We start from the raw sequence: 10,264 nt of genomic DNA, 5'->3' as shown, positions 1-10,264 counted from the left end.
CTCGGGTGTCATGGTTTCTATGATTTATAATATACACGAACTGAGGATGCTTGCATAGTAATCTAACATATTCTAGCATTGTAGTTCTTGAGAAGATTTTATATTTTCCCCTTAATATTTCTCTGTTAAACTTTGAATTTTTTTTTGGGCCCCAGAGGTTACTATTTGTGGATGCTTGAATAATAATCTCGCAAATTGAAGCAATAAAGTTCTTGAGAATTAATTATTTTCCATTTGTAATATTGTTGGAATAATAGTGTAGGACAGTTAGTTGAGCGATTGGTTGTGTTTTTAATGACTTCAAACTTTCCTTGGGATTTTAAACTTGTTTTAAAACATTTAAACACTGAATTTTTCGTGATCCTTACAATTTGAAAAATTCATTAGTATATATTGATATCAAAAAACATGACCGACGAACATCATCCACCATCATTGTCAAGAAGTTTTGCTGCAACGTCTGTTTGATAACCTTTTCGTCTCACTATTTTAAGGTCAAGATTTAGTTAATGATTCCAGACTCTCTTTTTGATGCTAGAACATTTTGACGTCGGAATCTATTTGATGGATCTTTTTCCGTAATTTACGGCTTTAAAGGATTATGTAGAAAATAAAACAATATTTTGACATTCTATGTTTAATCACGGAAAAAGTACCTATATTCAATTTGACATCACCTTAAGGAGGAAGTCAAGAGCTTGTTTAATGCCGTTTTTGGAGAGACTGTAGGCATTCTAGATATTTCATTAGTAAAAAATGGACAAAACTCCGAGATTTGCTACTGTTATCTTTCATATTTCATAGAAAATTGTTCTTTCAAACATGATTTTTCATTGTGTTAAACAACACCTTAAGCCCGGGACACCCTATTAAACAAAGGTATTGTTATGAAGCATCAATAAAAGAATTTATATCTTGAACTTTATAAACCTTTAGGCACCTTTCATTTACTAGATCTTGACCTTAAAGATCATTTTATCGAAAACAGAATCATTTTATTGGGTCACTAACGCTCTAGATGTCCAGCAAAGTATCTTTCCTTTCTTCCGATATCGCCGTTTGTTTTCTACATCTTCTACCGCTTAAGATTGCTTATTCCTAGTATTTTAGGTCTGACAGTTTCTATACGTTTACCTATGTGATTGTACAGTCCTGCAACTTAATCCGAATAGAGCGCTGGATATGTTTTTAGTTTGATAAACTGGGACTATTGGTCAAAGCATGTAATGTTAATTGAGAGAAAATCATACATTTTCTTAACATTAATAACAGTTTTAACAATATTAAAAATTTACATTGAGTATATCATTTATAGCTTGTGAACACATCTATGGAGTAAACAACATTACGTAACATTTTTCTCACTTGAACTTTGGGTTCAGGTGAGCTAAAATCTTCAAAACAAGATTTGGATATAACACACATATCACACAAGTAAAGTCAGTTCAAGCATATCTTTTGCAACATACACTGTAGCATATCATTGGACTTTCATGCCATAGCACTGGAATTTCATACCTAAAGAATTTCGTTCGTCATATCATACCACAGCATAGCATTCAGCGTTATTTTTATTTTAACTCCGTTTTAAATGTTTTTATTTGAAAAAATAATTGTTCACATTGCAGGTTAGTGTTAAAATTAGCTTCTTATTATTTTACTTCGAAATGTGTTGAACTCCTCAGTATATGGAGGCGTTTTTGTTTAAATCTCATAGCATACCATATCATAGCATACCATATCATTAAGCCCTTCATTTCAATATCACATAGCATAGCATTGAAATCTCGTTGCATTGCATTACAATCTCATAGCATATTATTAAAATCATATCATAGCATATAAGTGTAAAAGATATACATGAAACGACTGCAGATACATTTGTCAATGTAAACTGTATTTGATGTAATTTTGATATATAAGTATTAGCAGTGTATTTCTAAAGGCGATATTGATAGCAATGCAGTCTTGCCAAATATCGGCGGATATTAAATATCTTGAGACCAACTCAGAGACATCATCAGCTTAAGACATTTTATTACTTCCTCTTTACACTGATTAATGATGTTTGGAGAGGACAAAATTGTCAAAACCCAAGTACAATGTAAACAAAGGTGTTGTGACGGAAAATATTCTTTAATATCAACCAGCTGCTGTTTATTTGATCTCCTCTGAATCTCTTCCTTCAAATGCTGTTGTTGCTACCATAACGAAGAACAGAAATAAGCATGGACGTGCTTTGTTGCTTAATATTTTGTTCAAATGAATTATTAATCGGTATCAATGTACAATAAAATATCTTCTCTGTTTATCAAAAAGTCATTTTGTAACTTGCATAAGCTGATAAAAATAGATATCTGTATCTTATTATGACTCATTTTAATTGTATTTTTCCTTCTTATTTTTCAGCGTACCTTGATACTATGCCAATTATCTCAATGTTGTTTTTTTTACATTTGTCAATTGTTAACAAATTGGTAAAACTACAGGATGTTTATCAAATAAACAATAAAATCAACGGACAGATGCTATTTTTCAAGGCAAAATTTGAAATCAGATAGAGCAGGTATCAGAATATGATTGGGGCAATTATGTTAGAAAACGAGAGATAAAAGGTACGCAGGCAACCTTTCAATTTATTGATTCTGAGCGAATGCATTTAAGCGGGCACTCTATGAATACTTTAAATTTGATCATTAAGGCTTTTGATAAAACATGTTCCATCAATAAAATCCAATTTAGGACAAAAAATAGGCCTACATATTTTAATGGTGTATAAAAGGAACTGTGTTTGGTAACCCAGCTATTATCGAAAACACATTTTCAGTTCAGTGAGTGGATTACAATTACTCCTGATTAAAATGGGTAAGACATTTTCTGGAGAGCAGGTTAATTCAAATTGAAATATTGTTAGAGAGATATTAGATGTTCTTCAGATGGAATGCATTTTGGTTTTTTTTTCAAATCGTAAACCTTACAATACCATTTTTAAAGGGATGTTAAAAGATAAGATACTTTTATGTTTAATTTTTTTATATATGTCTGTTTAAAAAAAAACTTAACATGTTATAAACCAATGGTAAATATAACCAAGAATTGCATATAACTTGCGGACAATAAAAAAATAAATTAAATTATTTTTTGTTGTGTAGTAATACTGTACATAATGAAATATTCAGAAACAAAGTAAAAGGTTTATTGCATAGTGTTGAAGTCATGTAGAGATTGTCATTCGGATCTTAATCAAATATTTGCGCCGTGTAAGCTTAAGGTGCACTAACGCAGGTTCTTCTTGCCCAAAATTCATTACAAAAATCATCTTTGCACTATATTTAAATCAAAGTCCTGAAAGAACTGGAAATCGGTTAGCAAGAAAATTATTTGAACAAAAATAAGAAAACGATAATTGTTTATATCTCTATCAATTGCTAAAATAAGCATTCACGGTTTATAAAAAGAAGTATTTCAAGTTTGAACTCACATTTTGCTAAATATGAGACAACATTTTAAATTGATCTATTGCAAATCATCTTTCAGGTTAGATAGCATACGGGTAGGGGGATCCAAAACTCACAAAATGTATACTTTTTTGTTATTTTCAATAAAATAATACTCAGTGGTTCAACTGACAAAAACAGAGTATAGGAAATTAAATTACAGATTAAACATATCATCTTACAAGTCGGTTTAGATCTACGAAAGAGGGATCAAATACCCCCGCCTTTAATTTTTGAACGCGCGCAATTTACATCAACGTTAGTGTCTGCAACTTTTGCTTCGTTAAAAAATTATATTAATTAAGATTTTTACCATAAAATTTGATAGGAATATTTTTATTACAAGCAAAACCTAAAAGGCAAAAAGTATCAGATAAGATGTCAATGTATGACGCAATGCACTACAACTTACCCTTTTTCTCAAAATGATTTTTCTTTGAAATTTTTTATCCAGTTTATTGCTATCGTTAAATATACCGTTTCATTACACAACTCCCAATCTTAATTCAATCAATACTTGCTTCCCTAATGAAATAATCATTATATGAGTATAGAATAGATCATTTGCCAATCGTTAAAAAAATGTGACACATCAGGGTTTTGATATACAACATTGTTTCATCTCTACGTGATAGAAAACAAAATGTGTGAACAAAACTATCAAGTTTTGATCCTTTACGTCAAAACCATTTTTTCCAAGAATATATGTTTGTTTTGATGCAAGACAATACACTTGAGTCTACTAAAGAATATTTGTTTAAACATAAGATAACCTTTTAAAACGATATAAATTAAACTTACGTTTTAGTAAACTTTCTAAGCAAAATTATCAAGTTAATGATATATTCTTGTATCGTATCATAATTGACTGCAGTTTGTTTGTTTGTTGTTTTTTTTTTTTTTTTTTTTTTTTTGTATTCTATACTGATACTGATGAAAAAGATAATCCTGCAATATGGTTAAAAAAATGAAGCTACACTAAATTCAAAATGCTTGCTCATTTGTTTTTATTAGTTATATTTTTTAGCACAAAAAAGTAAAACATGTCGTTGCAAAACGTACTGGAAAATGGATGTCGTTAAAAAACGTTGTAATAGGTTTCATCGAGATATAACTTTAGACTATGACTGACCTCTACACATTGTTATTGTTTTCAGACTATGGAGTGGAACTATCATCAGAACCACTGGAACGCCCAATTTGCGTTACACCTCAGGCAATTACGATTGTTTTATCATATAATCACACAATCTTTAATGTGCAATATTTCAAATACCTAAAAAGTAATTTTTCTGGGATTTAGACGACACGTGAACATGTATCTCTCATTTGCAAACTTAATCAATTTAAATGTTTGATAATAAACGAAAATGGTAAAGACCTTGTAAGTTGTAAAAAATTGTGTCCTGACCATTCGTATATGTTTCATATATATACAAAAAAATGTTCAAATCAAATCAACAAAAATACTTCAAATTATGTCAGATAATTTTTCAATTTACATTTTTACACATAGCATCAATTAACAGGAGGATATGCATTTATAACTTCTTTCAGGTCCAAACCAATGCTTATTCAAAAAAATTACAGACACACTTGAAAAACGAAAAAAAAGACGGATAGAGAGGCAATGTTGTCATTTTAATTTAATGGAAAAAATGTATGAACTCAAAATATGTCATTTAATGATAAAGGGCAATAAACGATGCCCTTTGGGTTTATTTTTGTTCAAAGTTGATGTTGGTTAGAAATATTATCTTATATTGCGATTTATATCTCAGTTCTTATTCGTTTTGCCTTTTATAGGGCAAATGGTTCCCTGGTAATGTATGATTGTTGTTTGGATAAACTTAGATACATGTTGCATGTGAATTTTGCCTAGTTATATAGTTGAAATACAAAATGCAATCCCAAATTCTTAAGTCATTCCATCTATTACAGGGGAAAGCATTTTTCATATAAAATGTTTACAGTGCAACCGTTGGGGCGAGCACAGCATGTAATCAAACATTGAATTATAATAAATAAATAGAAATAAAATTAACAACGTAAAATTCGAATGCAAAAAAATAAAACAGACATATTTTTCAGTAAATTTTCATTTTTCATAGTTTTTAAGATTTGTTAAAATTTATTTATTTATAAGAAGAACAGTAGTTTAATATCAGATACAAAGTTGTGGAAAAAACAGATTTTAATATATAAATATTCATTGTACTGTATCTCCTCTTTTAAAGTGATTGTAACGTCAGTTCATCCCCCTTTTTTGCAGTAGACATTTTTTTCTTAAACCTACATATAAAACTTGACTCATCATAGAGCCCCCCCCCCTACCATGTTAAAAAAATAATATTTCATTTTTTTTTTCAATTTACACATAGAAAATCGACTTATCATGGATTTGCCCCCTCCACTTTTAAAAGAAAATAATGTTAAATTTTCGTTTTTAATTCACGCTTAAAAATATTTGCTTATCATATTAAAAGAACATGGTGCCCCCCCCCCCCCCCCGCATGTAATAAATGGAAGTGAAAATAAAGAAACCATTGATCTGCTAAAGAGCTGAAGGATAAGAATTTTCAAGATTTTTTTTTCTTCTTTGGATGAGGCTGCCATCCACCCACCCCCTTTTAAAAAAAGTAATTATAGTGAATAAAATAAATGTGAGCATTCATCCAAACGAGTGTAATTTCCAACTGTTTCCTGTATCTGAAGAACTGTCCTTATTCTTCAGCCGTTCTTTAGCTTAGCCTTTGCAAGATTTTGAGAGGATTTTGGTCATTTCAGCAGATTTACAATAACTTCAATTAGAGTAATTTCCCCTTATCAGTGCTTATTGTGACGTCAAAGCTGACGTTGGTTAAGTGTCGCCTGACTCTTTGAAACTCCCTTGAGAAATAAAAGTACGCGAAGTATACTTTTTTTATTTACTTAAAAAAGCATGGTGTTCTTAAAATTACACATCTTATATGCTTCTCAAAAGTTTTACATTGATTCTCGCGAGAACGTGAGGTCGGGAACCATTGGTACTATGAATTGTGAGTCATAATTTACTGACGTCGAAAAATCTATCGGATCAATGTGTAAACCTTTGTGACGTCACTCGATTATTTTTGATTGAGAGTGTACTGCCGTGAACTTTAGAGGTAGCACTGACTGTATGTCGTATACATCGTTATTGTTTTTATATTGTCTTGCTGATTCTCGTGAGAGTGTGAAGTAATAAAAATTGCCATGATTACAGAGAAGTACTGGGATGATTAAAACAATGCATTACTGGTCCGATTTACTGACGCCAAAAAAATCCGTTGAATGAATGTGCAACTAGTCCGAATGTTCTATTCACACGCGCCTTTCCGGTAGAGCTTGCTTCGCTCCGGCGCTGCGCGCCAACCAGCTGCGCTCGTAAATATGATACAGACATCCATAACATTTCCTATCATAAACATTGAAATATACGGGAACCCGCTTAGCTTTTAAGATTTATTTTATTGCTGATTATTCAATTGCATGTTGCCAGTCCTTTAGTTTAATTGATAGTCTTTCCATTATAAACGCATGACTGTCGGGAGATCTGTCGGGAGGCCTTAGAAGTTGTTGTTTGTCAAAATCGATTTTCATTAGCAAGTCGATATCTTATTGAGTTTCCTACTTTGCTTTCAACTATTTTGACTAAAATGGAAAACTAACGATTAAGGGCCATCGACACCCCATGAATTTTACTTTAAAAGATAGTCATCACAACATAGCGAGTTCAACCTTTTGTGAGACAGGTTATGTAGTAAATATATGTTTTCTATCTCTGTAGCGCAATGGGTAGGGTTTTTGTTCACAAACCTGCAGGTCTCAAGCTCTACTGCAGCAAGAAGTTTTCTTTTTATGAACAGAATTACTGTATTAAAAGTTGACTTTCTTCAAAATCATTCAGTGTTTTCTGTCATTTTACTTTCGAATGTATGCTTGACAATCATATCGTTGAAGAATATAAACAAGAGGCCCAGGGGCCACAGTGCTCACCTGAGCAACAATTGCCTTAATTCTGATCAAATTAGCTTTACAGTATCAAAATATCTTGACAACTGAGAACAGTAGATCTTGCTAAAAAAAAATTATCCACGTCTTTTTTTTTTTGGTAAATACCAAGCCCCTTTTGTTGTTGTACCTGTAAGAAGATTTTTCTCTATTCCTATATAGCCCTTCCCCCCCCCCCCTTTTCGTGGCCCCACTTTTCTCTGTGGAATCATGGTTTCATCAAACTTAAATCTGCATAACCTGTGCTTTCACACTAAGTACTGAGTTTTGGACCGACAACTTTTCCAGAATATTTTTAAAGATTTTCTCTATATATTCCTATGTAAAAATTCAAACCGCCATCACGGTCCCGCCCTACCACTAGGGACTGTGATTTTGAAAACTTGAATTTACACTACCCGAGGATGCCTCTACACAAGTTTAAGCTTTTCTGGCCAAATAGTCTTTAAAAAGAAGATTTTTAAAGATTTTCTCTATATATTCCTAAGTAAAAATTCATCCCCCATTGAGGCCTCACCCTACCCCTGGACTATTATTTAAACAAACTTGAATCTATATGATATGGGGATGCTTCCACTCAAATATGGGCTTTCCTGGCCTAAAAGTTTTGAGAAGAAGACTTTTAAAGATTTTCTCTATATCTAAAAATTTATCCCCCATTGTGGCCCCGCCCTACCCCCAGGGACTATGATTTGAACAAACTTGAATCTACATTATCTGAGGATGGTTAGACGCCAATTTGAGCTTTCTTGGCCAAATAGTTTTTAAAAGAAATTTTTAAAACGATTTTTCTATATATTCCTATATAAAAATTTATCCCACAATTGTGGCCCCAACCTACCCCCAGGGACCATGATTTGAACAAACTTGAATCTACACTTCCTGAGGATGCTTCCATTTTAATTTGAGCTTTTCTGGTCAAATAGATTTTGAGTTTAAAGATTTTCTCTATTTATTCCAATGAAAGAATTGATCCCCCAATTGGGGCCCCACACTACCCCCGGGGACTATGATTTGAACAACTTTAATCAACACTACCTGAGGATGCTCCCATTTTAATTTGAGCTTTTCTGGCTGGAAAGGTTTTGAGAAGAAGATTTTTAAATATTTTCTATATATATTCCTATGTAAAACTTGATCCCCCTATTGTGGCCCCACCCTACCCCCGGGGACCATGATTTGAACAAACTTGAATGTACACTACCTGAGGATGCTTCCATTTTAATTTGAGCTTTTCTGGCCTGATAGTTTTTGAGAGGAAGATTTTTAAAGATGTTCTCTATATATTCCTATGTAAAACTTGATCCCCCTCTTGTGGCATCTCCCAACCCCGGGGACCATGATTTGAACTAACTTGAATCTACACTACCTGATGATGCCTCCACACAAGTTTCAGCTTTTCAGCTATGGATTTGAGAAGAAGATTTTTGAAAAATACGAACAAATTTTCAATAATTCTCAGTTATCTCTCCTTTAAAGTCATCGTGGCACTTCATTTGAAGAAACTTGAATCTCCTTCACCTAATGGTGCTTTGTGCCAAATTTGGTTGAAATCTGCCTAGTGGTTCTTGAGAAGAAGATGACAATGTGAAAAATTTACAACGACGACGACAACAACGACGACGACAACGACGACAACGACAGACAACGGACAAATTATGATCATAAAAGCACACTTGAGCCTTTGGCTCAGGTGAGCTAAAAAACGGAACTGTATCTGAATCTTTTCCAGAGATGTGGAGAATTCTTAAACGTAATGTACTTTTATGAATTTTCAATATAGATGGAGTTTAGAATTAATAATCCCTGGTAGGTAATTTTAGCATGATAGATTGTCCTTAATTTGAGGGGAAAAAACAAATTCATGTTTTTTTGCTTTCTTTATAATTACTGGAAAGTTTATCATGACACACAGACTGCATTACTATTAAATGTATCTCTCTACATGAGAGAAGAGAAGAAAAAGATAGCTATATGAACCATTTTCAGCAAATCGTTAACAGTCTAATATGCAATATATAGGGCAGATTTCTGGATTTATGATATGAATTTTAAAAAATCTGGGCAATTATGAGTTCTCAAGCGTGGCTGAGGATCGTAGATAGATAAAGTGATGTAATACAATTACAGCTGTAATGAAAAATGCAGGAATGACATGAAAAACTGAACTTTGTTTTCGATTGTATCTTAGATATGCTCTGATTGATTTAAAGGACATCAAATGACAAACATATGAAGTAATTCCAAGAATGGATGTATATTTTGATGAAACATAAAAAAACCCATTAACTGTCTATTTGTAGTAAGGTAAATTATTATACCACCAAGTATATGATAAAGAGAATGAATGTGAAATAGCCGACAAAACTATCAGACTCTTTGTCAGGTTAATCAGATGATCATACATTTGTTTTGTATTTGTATTTAATTTGAAAGAAGAGTTTTATGTGTTCATTTTCACCTTAGTTTATGACTACCTAATTTATGAAATTCCATCCCTCATTTGTACAGAACATTGTTGCAAAAAACGGGACTATATTGGTAATTAGGTTGAAATACATTTATAATTTGAAAGCTTTCTCTATGTTTACTTTCCTTCAAGAAAATTTGAATACTATGACAATTTCATTGATCGGTAAGACAAACATAAAATACCGAATTATAATAGTCTCAAGTGATTTTTATCATGGTAATTGTTCAATATTTCAGATTACTCTCAACACGAGACAATATGT

At 32.2% G+C, this 10,264-nt stretch overlaps 1 long non-coding RNA gene across 1 annotated transcript; it reads left to right on the top strand.

Annotated features, from left to right (window-relative positions):
• The first annotated feature begins 2,821 nt into the window (after window positions 1–2,821).
• Window positions 2,822–4,713, top strand: LOC128171682 (uncharacterized). The gene is made up of 2 exons (XR_008242128.1): window positions 2,822–2,865; window positions 4,655–4,713. It is a non-coding gene; the product is annotated as an uncharacterized LOC128171682 (long non-coding RNA).
• Window positions 4,714–10,264: the final 5,551 nt, after the last annotated feature.

This window comes from Crassostrea angulata, chromosome 2, assembly GCF_025612915.1.
Source record: "Crassostrea angulata isolate pt1a10 chromosome 2, ASM2561291v2, whole genome shotgun sequence".
NCBI lineage: Eukaryota > Metazoa > Mollusca > Bivalvia > Ostreida > Ostreidae > Magallana > Magallana angulata.
Note: the sequence above shows the minus strand (reverse complement) of the source record. Positions and strands in the feature narration are given on the sequence as shown.